Source organism: Triturus cristatus, chromosome 3_1, assembly GCF_964204655.1.
Source record: "Triturus cristatus chromosome 3_1, aTriCri1.1, whole genome shotgun sequence".
Classification (NCBI taxonomy): Eukaryota; Metazoa; Chordata; class Amphibia; order Caudata; family Salamandridae; genus Triturus; species Triturus cristatus.
Window position 1 is genome coordinate 652,910,715 of NC_140583.1, and position 19,530 is coordinate 652,930,244.

Below are 19,530 nucleotides of genomic sequence, written 5' to 3' on the forward strand. Positions count from 1 at the left end.
GGCAGGGGGCCTGAGCTCCAGGGCCCCCCCTCAGCACAGTACACTGGCGTGAGTGCTCCTCAATTAACCCGGTGAAGGTACATTCCCTCATGTTTCGTTATGCTAGTGCTTCAGTAGCGCCGTATCTGGTATATAGCCACAGATTACTTATTGACCCTCCAATCCTCCCTGCTCTGTGAACTGAATTGTTCACATAGGGTACCCCTATAAGGCCCTTAGTGCTGTACATCTGCAACGTTCGTGGCTCTGCGCTTCTGGCGTGCAAAGATTTAAAAAAGTAACAGATGTTAGTGCGCTGGGGTTGCACCTATATAGGCATCGCACATGTTACTTCTGGCACAGACACCGATGCAGAGCCAACCGATTCCACCTACCAGGCACTGCTCGAAAAGCTTCCCGATCCAGTGTGACACCTGGGGATAATTCTCAGACCCACAGCAGGTCCACCTACTCTAGACCGATGTCTCACTAGGAAATTACAAAGGGCATCCTGTTGTCATAAAGCCTGTCTATGATCGTATACCTCTTCTTTAATGCCACTACCATCAGAGACTCACTTCTCCTTTAGGCTCCGATTCTGACCCAATACAGGAGGCACATAGCATGAGGAAAAAGGGTAATTATTGCTCCACCTAATTTCACTGATGATGCACCAAATCTAGACTTGCAAAATGCTAGTGGGAATAATACATCTCCTAAGGGTTAGCTTGACTTGCCACATGGTCCACCAACAGAAGAAAGTGACTCTTTTACAGTGGGGTTTCGGAGGGAGGCTGAGACATTAAAGCTGCAGTTGTCCCCCATTCATCAGAGCCATTGCTGCCATTTAACGAAGTCCTTTTTGATGGCCTTATGCCTACATGAACTAAACCAGGTACATGTCTTCCAGTCAGTCAACATTTTACTTGATGACATAGTGATCTAGACTTTCTAACTAAACACCCTACACCCGAAAGTCTTATCATTCAAGCCTAGACAAGTAAAGTCAATCCAAATTCTTTTCTGACCAAACCACAGATGGGGAATCCAAAATGAGTGATGCTTTTTGAAAGAGAATGTTTTCCTCAGCTAGATTGACCCATAGACCCATCAGTGCAATTTGTGTATTGGGCAGCCACACATGTGCATTATGTGACATGGCTAGTGAGATCTTACCGGAGGTCCCAAAGGGTCTCGGGCCTCGTTGACCCAGATGATACTTGACAGTCAGAATACAGCAAAAATATGCTCTAAGCCTTCCTAGACCCTACTGAATTCTGTCTTTGTAGAGCTAATCACATCGGCATCATGCGCAATACCTGGATGAAGTTAACCGGGTTGGTGAAGTGCAGGCATCTCCAATAGATATGCTCTTTGATGGGTCCTGACTGATTTGTCACTAGAGGGATTCAAAGACTGTAGTGCCACAGCATGATCCTTGGCATTATTGGCACCAGCTAAACAATGTACCCACTGTTCAGGAAATTTAGAGGCTGTTTCAAGGGGCTAGCTTATAGGCAAATCCAATCCTCCTCACATGTTGTACAGCACAGTCCTCTCAAGACTGTGTATGTGGCACTGGCTGCAATCATACAGGCCAGTAGGGACAGGAATCTTCCAATTCATCCTTCCCTACTGAGTGACAACCAAGCTGCTTCACTTTGCCCTGAGTGACTTATGGAAGGCCCATAGGATGCATAAATCGGCCTTTTCCGGTTTCTGTAGTTACCTAACCAACTGCATTTGTTTAAGTCGCTTTTTGTGATTCGTTTTATTAAAGGTTTGATCCACATGTTTCTTCCCAGACTTTTTGTGATGCCTCAGCGGGACCTTACCTGGCCTTGACATTTCCTATGTGCATGACCTTCGAGCCCCTGCATACATGCTCCTTAAGGCTCATAAAATTGCAATAAGAGAAACTGTTTTTAATCATGTCAACACACCACATAAGTGAACTGCAAGTGTTGTCGGGGCAACCGCTCTACACCACCTTTTTTCCGGACAAGTTGGTGCTAAAAACACGGGCAACATTCTTTCCTAAAGTTGTGACACCTTTTACTCTGTCAACGTTCTTTGCTCCGTCTCACACCTTGAAGGAGGAAGAGAGATACTATCTCCTTGATCCAAAGAGGCTGTTGCGTTTTTACATTGACCGCACAAAAGGTACATTAACTCATCGGGTAGATGATGACCTTCTCATGGTAAGTTCAGGCGCAAAGAATGGTAAGATAGTGCTAAAGAATACTCATGTTAATATGGATAGTCCTCCGTAACAAGAACTGGTACCTGCTGGCCAAAAGGCAGCCCCTTGAAGGTCTGAGAGCCCATTCCGCCAAGGCCGCTACAATGCCATTCGTACAAGGGATTTGCATTCTTAATAACTAGAAGGCTACGATGTAGGCATCATTACAAACAATCACAACGCAATACTGCCTTAGCCCCTTCGCTGCTAGGCTTCCCCCCCCCCCCCCCCCCCCCCCCTCCGTGCTAAGCCTTTTTTTGGCTATTTGGCGTAGTGCACGCTTAGGCCCCTGTAACTTTTTGACCACATAAGGTATCCACTCCAAATTTGCGTCCTTTTCTTCCAACATCATGGGTATTCTAAAGGTACCCAGGGTTTGTGGATTCCCCTGGAGGGGGTCCCAGAAATTAGCCAAAATACAGCTACATTTTGTTTTTTGGGGGACAAATGGGAAAGAAGTGCTGCAAATGAAAGCGTCTGGGTTTTTCCCTGCAAATGGTATCAAAAAAGGGTTTGTGGGGCTGAAATTGCCACTTTACCAGCTTTTAGGGAATGACAGACTTTTGTCAGAAAAGAAACATTTTTTACACAATTTTGGAATTTTTCTGGGACATGGCATAATTTTGCGATTTTTTTTGTGCTTTCAACATCCTTCCAGTTAATGGTAGAAATTGGTATGAAAGCAATAATGGATCCTGGAAAGCTATACATTTTAGAAATGTAGACAAAATTCTGAATTCAGCAAGGGGCAATTTGTGTAGATCCATCAAGGTTTCTTTATAGAAACTAACAAACTAACAGTTAAATATAAGAAAAATTGAAAATTAGTTGAAAAAACAACCTTTTGTGTCAACGTTTTCACCTATAACTTCTTCTAATTATGACAGCTGTTTGAAAGCAATATACCGTTACGTTCGCTGGACCTTACTGGTTGTGGGGATATATAGGACCTGTATGTTCACCAAGAACCCGACGAACCCAGAGCCAAAAACTAAGCAGCAATTTGCAATGGCTTTTTATTATGTACCGGGTATATAGCAATTATTGTGGGAAAATGTATGAAAGATGTGAGAAGTTGGCCTGGCATATGCTGTCCACTAGTTATAGGGGACACCTTGCACCAGTCCAATTCGACTCTTATGGTGATAGGTTAAAAGACAACCTTTAAAGAAAGCTATCCTAGTGGTAGCTGTGGAGAGCAGCCTTCAGGCTAAGTCTTGAAGTAGTGTTAAGCTTATTGTTTTACCATAGATAACCTCTTGAATAACCAAATGAAAGAGTAGTCCACACAGGTATATATATAAAACATATGTATTTATTCTAAGAATATTCCCACTAGTATCTTTGAGGCTGGAGGTAAAGATACAATTCAAACAAGCTTTGATAGTTACAATAAATAGCACTGGAATCAAAGGGCCCCAGGGGGGACCAAACCATATATCAAAAAAGTGGTATAAGAACCACTACAATTCTACAGACAATGCCTAGGGCATTTGGGGTCGCTGGCCCCTTGTGAAACCACCCAAGGTAGTGAGGAAGGGGACCCACGGGAGACGCGTGCTGTGGTATAAGCTACTGTTGGGATCTCTATTAAAGCCTATGGAGAATGTCGCGGTTGAAATTCACAAGATTAAAAACACTTCTAGCAGGAGTTCAAGTTCAAGAGTTTAGAGTTAAGCTTTTGAAGGGCCCACACCCACGAGAGTACCGAGGTACCACTGTTACCTGCCCCAGGGAAGCCAGGTGCATAGGTCGTTTTCGATGTCGGGTCGCGGGCTGATTTTCAATGGAAAAACGTGAAGAACTGCTGCTAGCAAGAAGCATCGTCGATGTCGTGAAGATGTAGATCTTGAAGAGAAGGACCTGAAAGCAGAGGGGACAGAGTCTGGGTCACGGCAAAGTGACCAGGGGGCTCAGGAGAAAGAGCCCTTCAATGTCGGGTGCTTCCAGGTGGAAGATGGGTAGCTTGGATCGTCAGCCACGGGGTCTATGAGGCTTCAAGGAAGGCCAGCTCCTGGAGGGCGACTGTCCCACGAAGGATGAGGGGCGCTGCGGTGTTAGTGTCCGGATTGGATCCACTAAGCCTTGGCAACCGCAACCCACGCAAGAATCACAAAACAGCTACTGGTGCAGACCCACAAGGTCTGAGCGAGGTCTCCAGCGAGGAGACTGAAGAGCAGGCCTGGAGCAACCAGGGGAACTCTTGGAAGTGAAGATTGAACTCCGCCAGGGCCCACCAGTCGAGAGACAAGGGACCGCGGGAGGCAGCAATTTGGCGTGCGTAAAGATGCGCCCACGGGTCGCCGGAGCGGGCTAGGGCGTCGATCTTTGGCACAAATGATGCTGAGAGGTTGGCTCAATAATGTTAGCTTTTGCGGATAGTAGAGTTGGGTCCTTGGTCCTGCTACTCCGTTCTTTTCCTCAGTAGCGTTTTTTATTCTAAAAACTATTATGATGTGTTTCTTTGTAGAGGTCACAATTGACTGCGATTTATCTCACGCTCCTCACCGATGGTCTAGTTCCACGGCTGCGACTTAGTTCCAACTATGCCTTCATGAAATATCTTCATTCAGTGAGTTACCTACATTTTAGCTTGATTAATCAGCTATATGATTATCCTACCCCTCTCACCGTGACACTTTATTTTCAGGTGTCTCTGTTCTCCTCCACCTTGGGAGCCCATCAGCCCCGTTTTTTGAGATTCAGCCAGTATTTTTCGAGGTTTCCTTTTTAAGGGTATCTATGGTAATTTATCCCTGTCAGTCCTATTTATGCCCGCTTTAGGACCTTAAATCCCTTTTTAATTATTGTTTCATTATACAGGTGCCCTCCCCCCTTCCACCCCCGCGACCCTGTCCTGATGAAGACCCCGGCAATAAGGACTTAAAATACCTATCCACCCACCTGGGTTTAAGGGGTCGAAACGTCGACTTATCATCTATACCAGTACCTCAATAGTGTATTTTACACTGTGTTTTCTTCTATGTACATGGTTGTTTAAATGATTACATGTCTCAATGAATCTATTTCTGTCTGAATATGTGGCATGAAATACTTTGCCAAAACAATTAATTTGTGATACTGTTCGAATTTTTGTGTCACTTGCCTCCCCCCTCCTAACTATCACTATCAACACGATTCCCTTCCCCCCTTCCCCTGGGCACTATCTTGCACCTAATTTTGCATAATTGAATGTGTTGTTGTATCTAAAATGAGATGATACTTTTGCGGAGTGTGATTAAATAACACTCTTGCTTCCTCTATTGTCGTTCTAATTTCTTAATTTGCCTTATTTACTGTGCTCTTTATTATACATACTCTGGGACCTTTCTCCCTATACAATAATGGACCAAAGCACAACTTCCCCACTCGTCGGGTTTGTGTGCTGTGCAAGAGGTGGCCGGCGTCCTGGGATATTGGGGATCTCGGCACCCACGGGGTCCACGGTGCTGAACTTTGCTGTGCACACTCACTGGCCTCTGAGATGCTTGGAACCCCACCTCAAGGTAGGTAGGAGTCGTCGATGTCTGTAGGAGCAGCGAAGTTCCAACCGGGTCACTTGCAGTGTTTCAGGTGCCTGCCAAGCAGGGGGAGTAACTCCTTTACCCCGAGGGAGATTTCTTCATTCAGCTGTGCGGCAGCAAGTCGAAGTTCAAGTCTGTAAAGTCCAAGAATAATCTGAGGCTCTGGGGACCCTGTATTCACCTTTATCCAAGGATTAGGGGAGTGTCCAGATCAGAGCCCACCAATGAGAGTTCAGGCGGGAAAGGGTGGCTACACCCTCTCCCCTTTGTGTGTTTTCCCGCCTGGGCAGGGGACAGGATGCCCCTGAACCGGTTTGAGGCGGTGTATGCAGAAGTAGGCACTGGAGAAGCCTACGTGCAAGTCTGAAAGACATCCTATGGTGCACCCACCCAGTTCCAATCCACATAGTCTGTCTGGGGAGGTGGGAGCACCTCCCTGCAACAAGATCCCTGTTGTCCAGCTGCCGTGGCTGGAGTTCTGCCCAGCAACAGGCAGCCAGAGTCGTGTGGGTGGCGGGTAGCATCCATTTTGGACTACGTGTGCACTTTTAAATTGGTGTCTAAAATCTGCCGCTTTTACCATATCGCCCCTCTAGCAGGGGGGAATCATGCCCTCACTCCAATGGTTGGATTAGGGGTATGATTCCTACATGTTTGACACCAAACACGACATGGTTCTGTGCAGCCACTCTCAAGTTATCACGCTATCGTGATTACTTATAATGCGGTTAAGAGCATATGGTATGGCTGCACTACAAACAACCCAGCAATAGTTTTACGAAGGTTGCAGAGGGGCCCTACTCAGGTAGGGGTTCCCCCTCATGTGTTGTATGGAGTGGGATACAGGATACCTATATCCCTGTAAGGGGTGCAAGCACCACCTTACCCAGACTACAGTAGTGGTCTGGTGGTGTCAGTTTGTATGGCTGTCCCAGGGGTGGCACAAGAAGTGCTGCAGCCCCTGGTAGGCCTCTGAGGGACCCATGCCCTGGGTACCTAGGGCACCATCTACATGGGGCTGATAGGGTGTCCTCAGTATCCAATTGGGATGTACCCAGGGTACTCACATCAGTTTAGAGAGGAAGCAGATAGGCTGGGGTCCTGGATAGCAGGGCCACAGCCTGGCTAGAGTCAGAAAACATCAGCAAAAAGTTGGGGGCAACTATGCAGTCGATGGCACTCTCCTACATAACCCCCCACCACACGCAGGAACATTAAACTAACCTTGACCAGTTGAGTCTTCATGTTCTACGTGGAAATATCTGGATAGGCCATCTGCATTGGCATGGTTGCTCCCAGGTCTATGTTCCACTGTATAGTCCATCCCCTGTAGGGAAATGGACCACCTGAGTAGTTTGGGGTTTTAACCCTTCATCTGTTTTAGCCATAGGAGGGGCTTATGGTCGGTTTGAACAATGAAGTGAGTGCCAAACAAGTATGGCCTCAGCTTCTTCAAGGCCCAGACCACAGCAAAGGACTCCCTCTCTATAGCTGACCAACGTTTCTCTCTGGGGGTCAACCTTCTGCTAATAAAAGCTACTGGTTGAACCTGGCCCTCTTCATTCAGTTGTGATAATACAGCACCTACCCCCACCTCAGAAGCATCAGTTTGAACTATGAATTCTTTGGAGTAGTTGGGGCTTTGGAGCACTGGAGCAGAGCACATTGCCTGTTTTAGGTCATCAAAAGCTTTCTGACAGCTGACAGTCCACTGAACTTTCTTGGGCATCCTCTTAGAAGTTAAATCATTTAAGGGGGTCACAATGGATCCATATCCCTTCAGAAATCTTCTGTAATAACCAGTCAGGCCTAAGAAAGCACGGACCCGAGTCTGGGTGGTTGGAGCAACCCAGTCCATGATGGTCTGGATTTTGCTCTGTAGTGGTTGAACCTGGCCTCCCCCTACAAGGTGGCCCAGGTACACAACCTGACTCTGCCCTATCTGGCACTTAGTAGCCTTCATAGTGAGTCCTGCCTTTTGCAGGGCTTCCAAAACTTTCCTCAGGTGATCTTCCCAGGTGGAACTGAAGACAGCAATATCGTCTAGATATGCTGCACTAAAGTCATCCGGGCCTGAGAGGACTTGGTTCACCAACCTTTGAAAAGTGGCAGATGCATTTTTCAAACCAAAGGGCATTACAATAAATTGATAGTGCCCACCAGGGGTAGAAAATGCAGTTTTGGCTTTTGCAGATTCAGCTAACCTTATCTGCCAGTAGCCAGCTATCAGATCAAATGTGCTCAGATATTTGGCTGAGGCCAATTTATCTATGAGCTCATCTGCTCTGGGAATGGGATGTACATCAGTCCTAGTGACTGCATTGAGTCCTCTGTAGTCTACACAGAACCTCATCTCTCTCTTGCCGTCCTGGGTGGGAGGTTTGGGTACCAGGACCACTGGGCTAGCCCAAGGGCTGTCTGAGGGCTCAATGACTCCCAATTCCAACATCTTTTGGACTTCTGTCCTTATGCAGTCCCTGCCATGGTCAGGTTGCCTGTAGATCTTATTCTTCACAGCCAGACTGTCCCCAGTGTCCACTTCATGATTGCACCAGGTGGTCTGACTTGGAGTCAGTAAAAACATATGTCTCCACACTGAATACAGAACCTTCGTTTCACAACATTCTAAGGTGAGCTTCCACTGCCAGGGCGTACCAACAGGGGCAGCAGTGGGGGGGGGGGGGGGTGGGCTATACCATTATAACAATGATGGAGATTATAACAATATGCCTGAATGACTGGAGAACTTGTCTGCAGTCAGACTGCTGCTGGGCAGTGAGGCTGCCTGCCAAGGCTACATCATCTACTGACCCATCATCAGGGTTGTGAGAGAGCAGGTCTGGGAGAGGGTCACTCTCCTCCTCCTGTCCCTCATCCGTTGCCATGAGCAAGCCCATGTCAGCCCTGTCCACATATGGTTTCAGTCTGTTTACATGAAGTACCCTGTGGGGACTTCTGGGAGTGCCAAGGTCCACCAAGTAGGTGACCTCTCCCTTCTTTTCCAATATGGTATGGGATCCACTCCATTTGTCTTGGAGGGCTGCTGGGGCCACTGGCTCCAACACCCATACCTTCTGTCCTGGCTGGTACACCACCAGTACAGCCTTTTGGTCATGCCAGGCTTTTTGCAAATCCTGACTTGCCTCAAGGTTTTTTGTCGCCTTCTTCATGTACTCAGCCATCCAGGAGTGGAGACCAAGTACATAGTCCTCAATATCCTGTTTAGGGGGTTTGAGAGGTAACTCCCATCCCTCCTTCGCTAGACAGAGTGGCCCTCTGACAGGGTGACCAAACAACAGTTCAAAAGGGCTGTAACCAACCCCCTTCTGTGGCACCTCCCTGTATGCAAAGAGAAGGCAGGGCAGAAGAATATCCCATTTTCGCCTAACCTTTTCTGGGAGCCCTTTAGGGTTTTGTTAAATCTCTCAACAAACCCATTGCATTGAGGGTGATAAGGGGTGGTGAACCTGTAGTTGACACCACACTCCTTCCACATTGCCTTGAGGTAGCTACTCAGAAAGTTTGTACCTCGGTCAGACAATACCTCCTTAGGGAAACCCACCCTGGAAAAGATTCCTAGGAGGGCTCTTGCCACCACAGGTGCTGTGATGGTCCTAAGGGGAATAGCTTCCGGGTATCTGGTGGCATGATCCACTACCACCAGAATAAACCTGTGCCCAGATGCTGTTGGTGGGTCAAGGGGACCAACAATGTCAATCCCTACCCGTTCAAAGGGAACCCCCACCACAGGTAGTGGTATCAGGGGGGCCTTTGTGGATTTACCTGCCCTGCCACTGGCCTGGCAGGTAATGCAAGAGCTACAAAAGCTCTTACAGTCCTCACTCATTTGAGGCCAATGAAAGTGAGGGACAATTCTGTCCGAGGTCTTATTTTGGCCTAGGTGTCCTGCTAAGGGAATATCATGGGCCAGTGTGAGTAGGAAGCCCCTAAAATTCTGAGGCATGACCAACCTCCTGGCTGCACCAGGCTTGGGGTCTTGACCCTCAGAGTAAAGGAGTCTATCATCCCAATATATCTTATGGGTTCCACTAGCATTCCCAGCAGCCTCAGCAGCAGCCTGCTGTCTGAGGGGTTCAAGAGTGGGGCAGCTCTGCTGCTCCAGGCTCAAGTCTGCCCTAGATGGTCCCCCTGTCCCCAAGAACTCAACCTGATCAGGTTCAAGTTCATCTGAGACAGTTCCTTCTTCAGGTGTCAGATCCTCTTCTGCTATAAGAGTCTCTTCAGACTGATTCTGGGGGAAAGGCACTGCCTTACCCCTGCTACTCCTTCTCTTGGAAGGTCCTTGGTCCATTTTCCCAGTATCCAAGGCCTGTTCAGTTTCTGTCCGCTTAGCTTTTGACCTTGTTAGGGCAAACACTTCTGCAGGAATACCCAGCATTGCTGCATGGGTAGTCAGCTCCACCTCAGCCCATGCTGAGGTCTCCAAATCATTCCATAGCAAACATTCTACTGGTAGGTCTGCACTCACCACAGCCTTCTTTAGGCCAGTTACCCCTCCCCAGGAGAAGTTAACACCTGCCAGAGCATGGTTAGTTCTGACATTGCTTGCATTGGTCACTTGGTAAGTTTCCCCAAGTATGATCTGGCTAGGGTCCACAAGGTCCTTAGTCACCATGGTGACACTAGCCCCTGTGTCCCTGTAAGCTAGAGACTCTCTTCCATTATTTCTAGGCTGTTCCTTGTATTTGCCCAGACCACTGGGACTCACAAATAGGGACAAGTCCCCATCACAAACCAATACAGCCTGAGTAGGCATTCTGACTAGGCCAGAGTCCTCTCCAGATCCCAGGGTTAACCCTACTAATCCCTTGTTCTGTGTACCACCACCTATAGCTGGACTAGGGGGAACAGATGCCGTAGGGGCAGGTGTAGTGGTACTTGTGGAGTCTTTGGCCTTATTACAGTCTGAAGTCCAATGGGTTTTCTGTTTACAGATTTTACACCATGGCTTCCTTGGCTGTTTATCTTTGTTGGATTGTGAATTATCAGATGCTGCTTTTTGGGGGCCTGTTGAAGACTGCTGGTCTTATCCCTTTTCCCCACCCTTCTCAGAGTTTTTGGCATCTTCTTTTTTAGTTGCACCCTCCAAGGGCTGGACCTTTTGCTTGATCCTGGTTCTGACCCACTTGTCTGCCTTCTTTCCCAATTCTTGGGGAGAGGTCAGATCTGAGTCCACCAGGTGATGATGCAATAGCTAATTCTGACAATTATGCTCCCTCATGATGAGATTGTATAATCCTTGGTAATCATTTACTTTACTGCCAGTTAACCAACCTTCCAGAGCCTTGGTAGCACAATCTACAAAGTCTACCCAATCTTGATTCTGTGCTTTCTGGGTATCTCTGAACTTTAACCTGTATTGATCAGTGGTTAGACCAACCCCATCTTTCAAAGCATCTCTCAAGATATAATAATCATATGCATCCTCTTCCCTAACAGAGAGGAGCTTGTCTCTTCCTTTGTCTGCAAAGGAGAGCCATAAGATTGCTGCCCACTGCTCTACTGGGACCCTCTGAACTTTACAGGCCCTCTCAAGTGCAGCGATCCACTTATGGATGTCATTCCCTGTCTGATAAGGGGCACAATCTTATGCAGGTTCCTATGGTCAGGAGCTTTCTCTCTAACTCTAGGGGTATTATTACTGCCACCAGGGGTCTCTAGACCCCACTTTCTTGAAGCTTTCTGAAGCTCCAGGGACTCCCTGTCTAATGCTAACTGTTCTCTCCTGAGCTGAATCTTAGCTTGCTCAAACTGGATCAGTCTGCTTTTCCTCTCTTGGGAGGACTCTCTTCTCTGAGAAGAGGCAGAGTTCCTTGTGGATCTCTTAGAATGGTTAGATTCCTCTGAGGGGGATCTGTTCCTTCTGTTTGGATCCACCACTCTCCCATTAGGGATGGAGGGAGTGCCTCTTGGGTCATCACCTCCATGTTGTGAGTGGTCTGCTTCATCCAGGTCAAGTTCATTGTCCTCTTCCTGGTCCTCATCAGAGTCCACCACCTGGGTGTCCTCATCTGTGGGATGCCCACCCAACCTGTCTACCCCATCAGACACTAAAGTCTGCTTGAAGTCTGCAATGAGCAGAATTTCTCTGAGACGTTGAGTGTTGGCACCTTTGGTTGTCTTCAGATGTCTAGCAGTGCACATCTCCCTAAGCTCAGCAAAAGTGAGATTGTCCTACCTGTCGACTGGGACCTTTGAAGGTCCTTCCAGGGCCTTATGGGCTCCTGATCCTGAAGACATTTCTAGTGTAGTGGTACTGGTGTATCTACCTACACTAGGTGTGACCTACTGAACCCTTTCTTGAGTTGTAGTCAAGGTGTGCTAAGCCCTTTACACACAACTCCTAAGTTCAGTAGAACTTATTGTATTCTAAGCTTAAATTTATATGTACCTTTAGTACCAAGTGGCTTTCACTTTAGAAATTCAATTTGTTATCTGGTAAAACAATGGCAAGCTTGAATCCAACCGCTGCACACCAATGTCAGAAGTTGGCCTGGCATATGCTGTCCTCTAGTTATAGGGGACACCTTGCACCAGTCCAACTCGACTCTTATGGTGATAGGTTAAAAGACAACCTTTAAAGAAAGCTATCCTAGTGGTAGCTGTGGAGAGCAGCCTTCAGGCTAAGTCTTGAAGGAGTGTTAAGCTTATTGTTTTACCATAGATAACCTCTTGAATAACCAAATGAAAGAGTAGTCCACACAGGTATATATATAAAATATATGTATTTATTCTAAGAATAATCCCACTAGTCTCTTTATGAGGCTGGAGGTAAAGATACAATTCAAACATGCATTGATAGTTACAATAAATAGCACTGGAATCATAGGGCCCCAGGGGGGGACCAAACCATATATCAAAAAAGTGGTATAAGAACCACGACAATTCTACAGACAATGCCTAGGGCATTTAGGGTCGCTGGCCCCTTGTGAAACCACCCAAGGTAGTGAGGAAGGGGACCCACGGGAGACGCGTGCAGTGGTATAAGCTACTGTCGGGATCTCTATTAAAGCCTATGGAGAATGTCGCGGTTGAAATTTACAAGATTAAAAACACTTATAGCAGGAGTTCAAGTTCAAGAGTTTAGACTTAAGCTGTTGAAGGGCCCACACCCACGAGAGTACGGGTGCATAGGTCATTTTCGATGTCGGGTCGCGGGCTGATTTTCATGGCAAAACGTGAAGAACTGCTGCTAGCAAGAAGCGTTGTCGATGTCGTAAAGATTGAAGATGTAGATCTTGAAGAGAAGGACCTGAAAGCAGAGGGGTCACGGCACAGTGACCAGGGGGCTCAGGAGAAAGAGCCCTTCAATGTCGGGTGCTTCCAGGTGGAAGATGGGTAGCTTGGATCGTCCGCCTCGGGGTCCAGGAGGCTTCAAGGAAGGCCAGCTCCTGAAGGGCGACTGTCCCACAAAGGATGAGGGTCGCTGCGTTGTTAGTGTCCGATTGGATCCACTAAGCCTTGGCAACCGCAACCCACGCAAGAATCACAAAACAGCTACTGGTGCAGACCCACAAGGTCTGAGCGAGGTCTCCAGCGAGGAGACTGAAGAGCAGGCCCGGAGCAACCATGGGAACTCTTGGATGTGAAGATTGACCTCCGCCAGTGCCCACCAGCCGAGAGACAAGGGACTGCGGGAGGCAGCAATTTGGCGTGCGTAAAGATGCGCCCACGGGTCGCCGGAGCGGGCTAGGGCGTCGATCTTTGGCACAGATGATGCTGAGAGGTTGGCTCAATAATGGGCCAAAGCACAACTTCCCCACTCGTCGGGTTCGTGTGCTGTGCAAGAGGTGGCCGGTGTCCTTGGGTATTGGGCATCTCGGCACCCACGGGGTCCACGGTGCTGAACTTTGCTGTGCACACTCACTGGCCTCTGAGATGCTTGGAAACCCACCTCAAGGTAGGTAGGAGTCGTCGAAGTCCGTAGGACAGCGAAGTTCCAACCGTGTCACTTGCAGTGTTTCAGGTGCCTGCCAAGCAGGGGGTAACTCCTTTACCCCAAGGTAGATTTCTTCATTCAGCTGTGCGGCAGCAAGTCGAAGGTCAAGTCTGTAAAGTCCAAGAATAATCTGAGGCTCTGGGGACCCTGTATTCACCTTTATCCAAGGATTAGGGGAGTGTCCAGATCAGAGCCCACCAATGAGAGTTCAGGCGGGAAAGGGTGGCTACACCCTCTCCCCTTTGTGTGTTTTCCCGCCTGGGCAGGGGACAGGATGCCCCTGAACCAGTTTGAGGCGGTGTATGCAGAAGTAGGCACTGGAGAAGCCTATGTGCAAGTCTGAAAGACATCCTATGGTGCACCCACCCAGTTCCAATCCACATAGTCTGGGGAGGTGGGAGCACCTCCCTGCAACAAGATCCCTATTGTCCAGCTGCCGTGGCTGGAGTTCTGCCCAGCAACAGGCAGCCAGAGTCGTGTGGGTGGCGGGTAGCATCCATTTTGTACTTCGTGTGCACTTTTAAATTGGTGTCTAAAATCTGCCGCTTTTACCATATCGCCCCTCTAGCAGGGGGTAATCATGCCCTCACTCCCATGGTTGGATTGGGGGTATGATTCCTACATGTTCGACACCAAACACGACATGGTTCTGTGCAGCCACTCTCAAGTTATCACGCTATTGCGATTAATTATAATGCGGTTAGGAGTATATGGTATGGCTGCACTACAAACAACCCAGCAATAGTTTTACGAAGGTTGCAGAGGGGCCCTACTCAGGTAGGGGTTCCCCCTCACACATATCTCAGCACCCTGTCTTGTAGGATTAGCAAGGCCTGCCTTAAGGGTGACCTATGAGGATATATGTGTTGTATGGAGTGGGATACAGGATACCTATATCCCTGTAAGGGGTGCAAGCACCACCTTACCCAGACTACAGTAGTGGTCTGGTGGTGTCAGTTTGTATGGCTGTCCCAGGGGTGGCTCAAGAAGTGCTGCAGCCTCTGGTAGGCCTCTGAGGGACCATGCCCTGGGTACCTAGGGTACCATCTACAAGGGGCTGATAGGGTGTCCTCAGTATCCAATTGGGATGTACCTAGGGTACTCACATCAGTTTAGAGAGGAAGCAGATAGGCTGGGGTCCTGGATAGCAGGGCCACAGCCTGGCTAGAGTTAGAAAACAGTCAAAACATCAGCAAAAAGTTGGGGGCAACTATGCAGTCGATGCCACTCTCCTACAAAAGACACCTAAGTATTTCTGAAATAGGAACAAAATATAGAGTTTAGAAACAGTGCATATTTGCACATTTCCGAAATTGGGAATACTCCTACTAGCATGAGAATTATCAGTCATTTTTCAAAATGACTTCTTTTTTACACAATGTCTTTCATTTGGAAGGCAGAAATTCATCGAAAGTCAATAGGTAATAACAGTTGTTTTACAAAACTGAATTACCCTAAGTCTCCCGATAAAAATGGTACCTCACTTGTGTGGGTAGGCATAGTGCCCATGACAGGAAATGGCTCAAAACCCAACGTGAACACACCACATTTCCACCATGATAAATTACCCTTTTTTTGCAAAGTGCCTAGCTGTAGTTTTTTAACCCTAGCTCTGCCGGCACCTAGGGAAACCTAGCAAACCGACACATTTTTGAAAACTAGACACCCAGGGGAATCTAGGATGGGGTAACTTGACTGGTTCCCACCAGGTTCTGTTACCCAGAATCCCTTGCAAACCTAATAAATTGTCCCAAAAAACACATTTTCCTCACATTTCTGTGGTGAAAAGTTCTGGAATCTGCGTGGATCCACAAATTTCCACCCACCCCACGTTCCCCAAAGTCTTCCGAGAAAAATGGTACCTCACTTGTGTAGGTCAACCTAGTGCCCGCGACAGGAAACGGCGCAAAACACAACATGGACACACCTAAATTGCGCAGTGAAAAATGACCCTTTTTTGGCAAAGTGCCTAGCTGTAGTTTTTTAACCTTAGCTCTGCCCGCTCCAAGGGAAACCTAGTAAACCTATACATTTTGTAAAACGAGACACCCAGGGGAATCCAGGATGGGGTGACTTGACTGCCTCTCACCAGGTTCTGTTACCCAGAATTCCTTGCAAACCTAAAATTGTATCCAAAAAAACAAATTTTCCTCACATTTCTGTGGTGGAAAGTTCTGGAATTTGCGTGGATCCACACATTGCCACCCACCCCGTGTTCCCCAAAGTCTTCCGAGAAAAATGGTACCTCACTTGCGTGGGCAGGCCTAGTGCCCGCGACAGAAACTGGCGCAAAACGCAACATTGACAGACCCCAATTTCACAGTGAAAAAAAAATTCCTTTTTTGGCAAAGTGCCTAGCTTTAGTTTTCGAACCCTAGCTCTGCCGACACCTAGGGGAACCTAGTAAACCTATACATTTTTGAAAACTAGACACCCAGGGGAATCCAGGATGGGGTATCTTGACTGGTTCCCACCAGGTTCTGTTACCCAGAATTCCTTGCAAACCTAAATATTTGTCCAAAAAAACCACATTTTTCTCACATTTCTGTTGTGGAAAGTTCTGGAATCTGCGTGGTTCCACAAATTTCCACCCACCCCACGTTCCCCAAAGTCTTCCGAGAAAAATGGTACCTCACTTGTGTAGGTCAACCTAGTGCCCGCGGCTTGAAACGGCGCAAAACACAACATGGACACACCTCAATTTCGCAGTGAAAAATGACACTTTTTTGACAGAGTGCCTAGCTGTAGTTTTTTAACCTTAGCTCTGCCGGCACCAAGGGAAACCTAGTAAACCTATACATTTTTTAAACGAGACACCCAGGGGAATCCAGGATGGGTTGACTTGACTGCCTCTCACCAGGTTCTGTTACCCAGAATCCCTTGCAAACCTAAAATTTTGTCCAAAAAAACACATTTTCCTCACATTTCTGTGGTGGAAAGTTCTGGAATTTGCATGGATCCACACATTTCCACCCACCCCGTGTTCTCCAAAGTCTTCTGAGAAAAATGGTACCTCACTTGTGTGGGTAGGCCTAGTGCCGGCGACAGGAACTGGAGCAAAACGCAACATTGACAGACCCCAATTTCACAGTGAAAAATGATCCTTTTTTGGCAAAGTGCCTAGCTGTAGTTTTCGAACCCTAGCTCTGCCGGCACCTAGGGAAACCTAGCAAACCTATACATTTTTGAAAACTAGACACCCAGGGGAATCCAGGATGGGGTAACTTGACTGGTTCCCACCAGGTTCTGTTACCCAGAATTCCTTGCAAACCTAAATATTTGTCCAAAAAAAACACATTTTCCTCACATTTCTGTGGTGGAAAGTTCTGGAATCTGCGTGGATCCACAAATTTCCACCCACCCCACGTTCCCCAAAATCTTCCGAGAAAAATGGTACCTCACTTGTGTAGGTCAACCTAGTGCCCGCGACAGGAAACGGCGCAAAACACAACATGGACACACCTCAATTTCGCAGTGAAAAATGACCCTTTTTTGGCAGAGTGCCTAGCTGTAGTTTTTTAACCTTAGCTCTGCTGGCACCAAGGGAAACCTAGTAAACCTATACATTTTTTAAACGAGACACCCAGGGGAATCCAGGATGGCGTGACTTGACTGCCTCTCACCAGGTTCTGTTACCCAGAATCCCTTGCAAACCTAAAATTTTGTCCAAAAAAACACATTTTCCTCACATTTCTGTGGTGGACAGTTCTGGAATCTGCGTGGATCCACAAATTTCCACCCACCCCACGTTCCCCAAAGTCTTCAGAGAAAAATGGTACGTCACTTGTGTAGGTCAACCTAGTGCCCGCGACAGGAAACGGCGCAAAACGCAACGTGGTCACACCTCAATTTCGCCGTGAAAAATGACCCTTTTTTGGCAAGGTGCCTAGCTGTAGTTTTTTAACCTTAGCTCTGCCGGCACCTAGGGAAACCTAGCAAACCTATACATTTGTGAAAACTAGACACCCAGGGAAATCTAGGATGGGGTGACTTGACTGCCTCTGACCAAGTTCTGTTACCCAGAATCCCTTGCAAACCTAAAGAATTGTCCAAAAAAACACATTTTCCCCACATTTCTGTGGTGGAAAGTTTTGGAATCTGTGTGGATCCACAAATATCCACCCACCCCGCGTTCCCCAAAGTCTCCCGTGAAAAATAGTACCTCACTTGTGTGGGTCGGCCTAGTGCCCGCGACAGGAAACGGCGCAAAACACAACGTGTTCAAATTTCCTCCCACCCAGCGTTCGCCCAGGTCTCCCAATAAAAATGGTTCCTCACTTGGGTGGGTGGGTCAAGGACCCGCGACAGGCAAGGGCCCAAGACCTATTGAGGCGACATCAAAATTACCTATCCCAAACCAACCTGGTTTTGCAAGGGGGGGTCCCATGAGTTTTTGGCCCTGGGCTCGGCGGCCATCTAGGGAAACCTACCAAACCCAAACATTTCTGAAAACTAGACACCCGGGGGAGTCCAGCGAGGTATGGCTTGTGTGGGTACCCCAACATTCTCCTACCCAGAATCCCCTGCAAATCTCACATTTCGCTGAAAAAATCACTTTTTCACAAATGTCTGTGTGGGAAAGTTCTGGAATCAGCGTGGATCCACAAATTTCCTCCCACCCAGCGTTCCTCCAGGTCTCCCGATAAAAATGGTACCTCACTTGGGTGGGTAGGCATAGTGCCTGCAACAGGAAATGGCCCAAATCGTACTGTGGAGACTTCAAATGTACCTATAAGAAAACTACCTGGTTTGGGGGGGTAAGGGGGGGGGGCATCTGAGATTTTGGCCCCGGGATTGGCAGTCATTTTGGGAAAGTGCCAAACCCAAACATTTCTGAAAACTAGAGACCCGGGGGAGTCTAATGAGGTATGGCTTGCGTGGACCCCCCAACGTTTTCCTATCCAGAATGCCATGCAGACCTCAAATTTAGCTGGTGTTTACTTTCCAGAAATGTGTGAGTTTGGTAAGTTCCCCTAGATGGCGGCTGAGCCCCGGGCCAAAAACACATGGGACCCCCCCTTGCAAAACCAGGTTGGTTTGTGATAGGTAATTTTGATGTTGCATCAATAGGTTTTGGTCCCTTCCCTGCCGCTGGTACTTGTCCCACCCAAACAAGTGAGGTACCATTTCTTTTGGGATACTTTGAGAAATGCTGGGGGATTGGAAATTTGGTGTTACTTTATGCAGCGTGAAAATTGTAGCACAATAATGCAAGGGAAATGTCACAGTCACATTTTGAGGTTTGCAGGACATTGTGGGTAAGATAACTTGTTGGGATCCACAAGAGAGATAGCACCATGTACTTCCATGGGTGTTTAGTTCACGACAAAATCTACAGTTGTTAGGTTATTCTTTGATGAAATGCATACCTTGGCAGAGAGACTAAAAAGATAAAGATTACTGCACAGCCATCTATTCCTCAAGCACACACACTTACTAGTTGGATTTGTCACGAGGGCGAGTGATGGTTCAGTATATAAAATTTTATTAACAAGAGATTTCACAAAAATGAAATGCACTGTCAATAATTGAAAGGACAAAAAACTGAACCAATGACTCACAGCTCGTGAGCTGTAAAGCCTTGTCAAGGCACCAACCGCTTTACAGGCCATTCACACACCTTTCATACATGATACACACAAGACTGTTCACACCCCCAGGCACAAAACCAACACATTACAACATTCACAAAAAGGGACAAGGTACACCCTGCTTGACATATACAGAATATAATTTTTTTTCTACACAACCAGCTATTCCTCAAGTACACATACATACTGGTTGGATTTGGCATGAGGGTGAGTGATGGTTCAGTATATATAGTT

General features: G+C 47.5%; 1 protein-coding gene across 1 annotated transcript in view; it reads left to right on the forward strand.

The window, feature by feature from the left end:
- Nucleotides 1–19,530, forward strand: part of SPG11 (SPG11 vesicle trafficking associated, spatacsin) — a 623,940-nt gene that overhangs the window by 535,024 nt on the left and 69,386 nt on the right. The window lies entirely within an intron of this gene.